The sequence below is a fragment of the Balaenoptera musculus genome, chromosome 20 (assembly GCF_009873245.2).
Source record: "Balaenoptera musculus isolate JJ_BM4_2016_0621 chromosome 20, mBalMus1.pri.v3, whole genome shotgun sequence".
Taxonomy (NCBI): domain Eukaryota; kingdom Metazoa; phylum Chordata; class Mammalia; order Artiodactyla; family Balaenopteridae; genus Balaenoptera; species Balaenoptera musculus.
This window is the reverse complement of record NC_045804.1, coordinates 31,334,024-31,340,496: the sequence shown is the minus strand read 5'-3', so window position 1 is coordinate 31,340,496 and position 6,473 is coordinate 31,334,024. Positions and strand designations below refer to the sequence as shown.

General features: G+C 39.5%; 1 non-coding gene across 1 annotated transcript; it reads right to left on the bottom strand.

Moving 5' to 3' along the window:
- Positions 1–3,907: 3,907 nt before the first annotated feature.
- Positions 3,908–3,980, bottom strand: TRNAG-UCC. Its single transcript has one exon. It is a non-coding gene; the product is annotated as a tRNA-Gly (tRNA).
- Positions 3,981–6,473: the final 2,493 nt, after the last annotated feature.

Sequence of the window (6,473 nt, the reverse complement as noted above, 5' to 3'; positions counted from 1 at the left end):
CTAAGCAATATATAAGAGTTCTGTGTCACTTCCTTAAAAAGAAGATGCTGTCTTTTCTCGTTTTTCTGAATGATGGAATGTGATCCTGGTGTTAGTGAGCCAATGTCAATCATTCAAAGAAAAATAATATTCAAGGGGATGACAAATCAATAAGATAAAGGTAAACTGGATCCTTGAATTACCTTGTGGAGTGGAGCTGTCTACCTAACCCAGACCACCCACCTCCTCTGAACCATTATGGGAATGAGAAATAAACTTGATCCACAGTATTTAGGGCCCTGATTTTTTTTTTAATTTTATTGAAGCATAGTTGATTTAGAATGTTGTGTTAATTTCCACTGCACAGCAAAGTGACTCAGTTATACATATACTTTTTTTTTCATATTCTTTTCTATTATAGTTTATCACAGGATATTGAATATAGCTACCTGTGCTATGCAGTAGGACCTTGTTGTTTATCCATCTTATGTATACTAGAACAAACACTCATTTTTTTTTTTTGAAGATGCTGGCATTTATTAAAATACATATTAAATATGGGCAATCATCACCTCTGATTCATCAGTTCCAATAAGATCAACTTGTCTTTCAAAAATCAGAGGAAAACAGAATTAGACTCATAGACAGAAAACAAACTTACGGTTACCAAAGGGGAAAAAAGGGGGAGGGGTAAATTAGGAGTTTGGGATCAACAGATATACACTACTATGTATAAAATAGATAAACAACAAGGACCTACAAAATAGCACAGGGAACTATATTCAGTTTCTTGTAATTACCTATAATGGAAAAGAATCTGAAAAAGAATGTGTGTGTGTGTGTGTAACTGTACACCTGAAAATAACACAACATTGTAAATCAACTATATTTCAGTAAAAAAAAAATTAGAGGAAAACTAATATATAGCAGTTCAATGCTTTGGTTTTTGATGTTACTCGTGTTTGCAAACACTCATATTTTAAAACCACCACATTTTCTAGGAATTTCTATGAATTTTTTTAAACATCTTTATTGGAGTATAATTGTTTTACAATGTTGTGTTAGTTTCTGCTGTATAACAAAGTGAATCAGCTATACATATATATGCATCCCCATATCCCTTCTCTCTTTCCTCTCCCTCCCACCCTCCATATCCCACCCCTCTAGGTGGTCACAAAACACCGAACTGATCTCCCTGTGCTATGCGGCTGCTACCCACTAGCTATCTATTTTACATTTGGTAGCGTATATATGTCAATGCCACTCTCTCACTTCATCGTCCCAGCTTACCCTTCCCCCTCCCCGTGTCCTCAAGTCCATTCTCTACATCTGCGTCTTTATTCCTGTCCTGCTAGGGCCCTGATTTTTTAAATCTTGGTTGGCGCCACAAGTGACATACCATCTACATACTGATGAAGCTGTAGTTTGTAATCATAGCCTTGAGCTTTCCTCTAAACTCCAAAATTATAGAATTAAGTACTTATTTGATTTGTACTCTTGGATTTCTCCCGTACATCTCAAACTTAACATTTTCAAACTGAGCTCTTGATTTAACCACCAAACCACTTCTCTCCCAGCCTTTCCTTTTCTCAAAAATAGGTGACTAGAAATTGTAAGCCATCCTTGATTACTTCCTCTCAACCCCAGATCCATTCTTTCACTTCTTCTTCCAAAATAAGCATGATGTACACCCACTTTTTTGCTTGCTCTAGCTACCATCCTGGTTCAAGCCACAGGCATCTCTCCCTTGATCACAGTGACAGCCTCCATACTGGGCTTCCTGATTTCTCCCTTGATCCTCCAATCTACATTCCACAGATAAGCCAGAGTAAATCTTTCTGAAATAAAAATCAGATAATTTCATGCCTTTTCACAAAAACTCTCAATGTATTCCCAGTGCACTCAAAATAGAACTCATACTTCTTACCCAGAGCCCACAGATCTAGTCCCTGGTCCTCACTACCTTACAACTTCATCTTGGGTCACTCTTTCCCTTTATGCTTGATGCCAAGCCACACTGATCTCCTTCCAATTCCTCACACAAATAAAGCTCTCTCTTGTCTCAAGACCTTCATTCATGTTATTCCCTTTTTCTGAGTGCATGTCTCTGTGCTCTTTCCATGGCTGACCTGTCTTAGCCTGCAAATTCATATCTTCAGAGATGTTTCCAGGATCATGCTAAATAAGCTTCTTCTTTCTCTCCTTGTTTTTCTCTATTAATGTGTCCTGTTTATTTCCTTTATGGGACTTATTACCATTTATTGTTATTATACATGTACTTGTATGTGTGTTTTTATCTCACCCATGACTGCAGGGATTCTGATTGTTTTATTCACCGATGTGTACTTACTATCAATGTTGCCAGGCACATAGTAGTCACTCAAGATTATGTGAGTATGAATGCTCACATAATGAACATTATGTGAGTATATGTGTTCTTTATTTAAATTTAATTGAGTGAAAGAATGTCTCAACAACACAAAGTTTACCCTATGTATCTCCTCATTAATTCTAACCAGCTGAAAGTAGGTTACAGTGAACATTAAGGACAGCCTCAAAAGGGAAAGAGGTTACACTCAGGCAATGTGAAACATAACAAGAGACTTAATGAGAGATGATTGGACACAGTGGAGGGTGTGTGTAGTAGGGAGGAACATGATGCTGGCTTGGGAACACGGATCTCTGCTCAAACCATCACTCAGTTCTAGTAATAGGAAAATATAAAACAGGTTCAACTCTTAGAGGCTAATTGTTTAAGATGTAAGTTAAGAAGAAAGGAAACAGGGAAGAAGAAAAGAAGGAAGGGAGGACAGAGAAAGGAAAACAAGGTACAAAATGTTCTTGACATTTTTATTCCTATGCAGTCAAGAGCAAAAATCACCAGGGAAGAGAGAAATCTAATGAAGTACTTGGAAAACTTTATTACTGGAACTAAAGTGATTGGTGCTGGTCTTTGACAAAGATCTTGTTGAATAGTTGGCCTCCAGTCCCAGTCCCTGATGACAGGCTGTCTGTGCATAAATTATTCATGTCTTTTCCAGCACAAACTGGTCACACCACTTTCTTCTCCTTATCCAGATGCTGCCTCTAAGAGTCTGTACCTACCCACGGTCTCCCCAACACTGTGCAGGATGTCTCATATCTGAGATTGATTTCACAACTTGTCAACATTGGCCCTGGAGATGCCAGTGCTTGATGTGTTTCCCTGATTTTCTTCCAAAGGGCAAAAGCACCTCGAGGATGAGGATCACAAGAAACCAACATTATTCCCAGGTCTGTTATGTACCAGGTATTTTACATGAGTTAAAAGTCAATTCTTCAGAAAACCCAATGTGAAAAGTATTACTACCCCCATTTTACACATGAGGAAAATAAGGCTAAGAGAGTTATGTACTTTTTCTCTGTCACACAGCTAATAAAAGTCTGTGTCTGGTCCATTTAACTGCAAAGCATGTGATCTCTGTATATATGGGACCTCAACTATAAGACAGGAGAACTTGTGAGATAAACAAAACTACCTCACTAGAGCCAGAGTGATATTTTTAAAAACATAGACCTAATCATGTCACTCCCCTGCTAAAAACACTTCTTGAAATAGCTCCTTCCCACCTGGAGGTTGCACACACACACACACACACGCACACACACACACACTATTCAGAGTTTCATTTACATGACTACTTCTCTTCAACCTTTTCTATACCCCAAACCAGTGGTTCTCCAAATTCAGGGTGTGTATAAATTATATGGGAAAATTGTTAAAATTTTTAATTGCCCGGCCTCACCATCAGAAAGTCAACATCAGTGGATCTGGGGAGGGGATCAAAATGTGCATGTTAAATAATCACCTGAAATGTTTCTTTTCTTTTCTTTTTTTTTTTTTTTTTTTTTTTTTGTTGGCCGTGCCATGCAGCATGGAGGATCTTTGTTCCCTGACCAGGGATCGAACCTGTGCCCCCTGCAGTGGAAGCACAGAGTCCTAACCACTGGACCACCAGGGAATTCTGTCACCTTAAATGTTTCTGATGCAGGTGTTTCCAAGGACTGCATCCTGAGAGGAATTCCAGGTTGTAAAATTTCATTATATTTTTGCCTTCCTCTCTGTAGATCTTTCATTAAACACTCATTTATTTAAAAATATTTGTTAAGCATTCACTATACTCCAGACATTTTTCTAGGCTTCGGAACATGGCAGTTACAAAGAAAACCACAGGGTTCTTGCTCTCATGGAGCTTGTAGTCTTACTGGAGTAAAACCAAAAAATTTAAAAATGCACATATGGTATATCAGGTGGCAAAGTGTATTATGAAGAAAAATAAGAAGACAGCAGAGTAGAAGGACATGCTCTTACTCCCAGAATCACAACTAACTGCTGAACAATCATTGACAGGAAGACACTGGAACTCATCAAAAAAGATACCCAACATCCAAAGACAAAGGAGAGGCTACAATGATATGGTAGGAGTGGTGCAATCACAGTAAAATCAAATCCCATAACTGCTGGGTGGGTGACTCACATACTGGAGAACACCTATACGACAGAAGTCCACCCACTGTAATGAAGGTTCTGAGCTCCATGTCAGGCTTCCAAACCTGGGGGTCCAAAAGTGGGAAGGGGAATTCCTAGAGAACAGACTTTGAAGGTTAGCGGGATTTGATTGCAGGACTTCGACAGGACTGGGGGAAACAGACACTCCACACTTGGAGTGCACACACAAAGTAGTATGTGAATCAGGACACAGGGGAAGGAGCAGTGACCCCATAGGAGACTGAAACAGACATACCTGTTAGTGTTGGAGGGTCTCCTGCAGAGGCGGGGGGTAGCTGTGTCTCACCATGAGGACAAGGACACTGGCAGCAGAAGTTCTGGGAAGTACTCCTTGTCGTGAGCTCTCCCAGAGTCCACCATTAGACCCACAAAAGAGCCGGGTAGGCTCCAGTGTTGGCTCACCTCAGGCCAAACAACCAACAGGGAGGGAACCCAGGACCACCCATCAGCAGACAAGCAGATGAAAGTTTTAATGGGCTCTGCCCACCAGAGCAACACCCAGCTCTAGCCACCACCAGTCGCTCCCATCAGGAAACTTGCACAAGCCACTTAAATAGCCTCATCCACCAGACAGCAGACAGCAGAAGCAAGAAAAACTACAATCCTGCAGCCTGTGGAACAAAAACCACATTCACAGAAAGATAGACAAGATGAAAAGGCAGAGGGCAATGTACCAAATGAAGGAGCAAGATAAAACCCCAGAAAAAAAAAACTAAATGAAGTGGAGATAGGCAACCTTCCAGAAAAAGAATTCAGAATAATGATAGTGAAGATGATCCATGACCTCGGAAAAAGAATAGAGGCAAAGATTGAGAGGATGCAAGAAATGTTTAACAAAGACCTAGAATAATTAAAGAACAAACAAACAGAGATGAACAATGTAATAACTGAAATGAAGAGTACACTAGAAGGAATCAATAGCAGAATAACTGAGGCAGAAGAACAGATAAGTGACCTGGAAGACAGAATGGTGGAATTCACTGCTATGGAACAGAAAAAAGAAAAAAGAATGAAAAGAAATGAAGACAGCCTAAGAGACTTCTGGGACAACATTAAACGCAACAACATTCACATTATAGGGGTCCCAGAAGGAGAAGAGCAACAGAAAGGACCTGAGAAAATATTTGAAGACATTATAGTCAAAATTTTCCCTAACATGGGAAAGGAAATAGCCACCCAAGTCCAGGAAGCACAGAGAGTCCCAGGCAGGATAAACCCAAGGAGAAACATGCTGAGACACATAGTAATCAAACTGACAAAAATTAAAGACAAAGAAAAATTATTGAAAGCAACAAGGGAAGAATGACAAATAACATACAAGGGAACTCCCATAAGGTTAACAGCTGATTTCTCAGCAGAAACTCTACAAGCCAGAAGGGAGTGGTATGATATACTTAACGTGATGAAAGGGAAGAACCTACAACCAAGATTACTCCACCTGGCAAGGATCTCATTCAGATTCGATGGAGAAACCAAAACTTTACAGACAAGCAAAAGCTAAGAGAATTCAGCACCACCAAACCAGCTCTACAACAAGTGCTAAAGGAACTTCTCTAAGTGGGAAACAAAGAGAAGAAAAGGAACTACCAAGACAAACCCATAACAATTAAGAAGATGGTAATAGGAACATACATATTGATAATTACCTTAAATGTGAATGGATTAAATGCTGCAATCAAAAGACACAGGCTCGCTGAATGGATACAAAAACAAGACCCATATATATGCTGTCTACAAGAGACCCACTTCAGACCTAGGGAAACATACAGACTGAAAGTGAGGGGATGGCAAAAGATATTCCATGCAAATGGAAATCAAAAGAAAGCTGGAGTAGCAGTACTCATATCAGATAAAATAGACTTTAAAATAAAGAATGTTACAAGAGACAAGGAAGGACACTACATAATGATCAAGGGATCAATCCAAGAAGAAGATATAACAATTA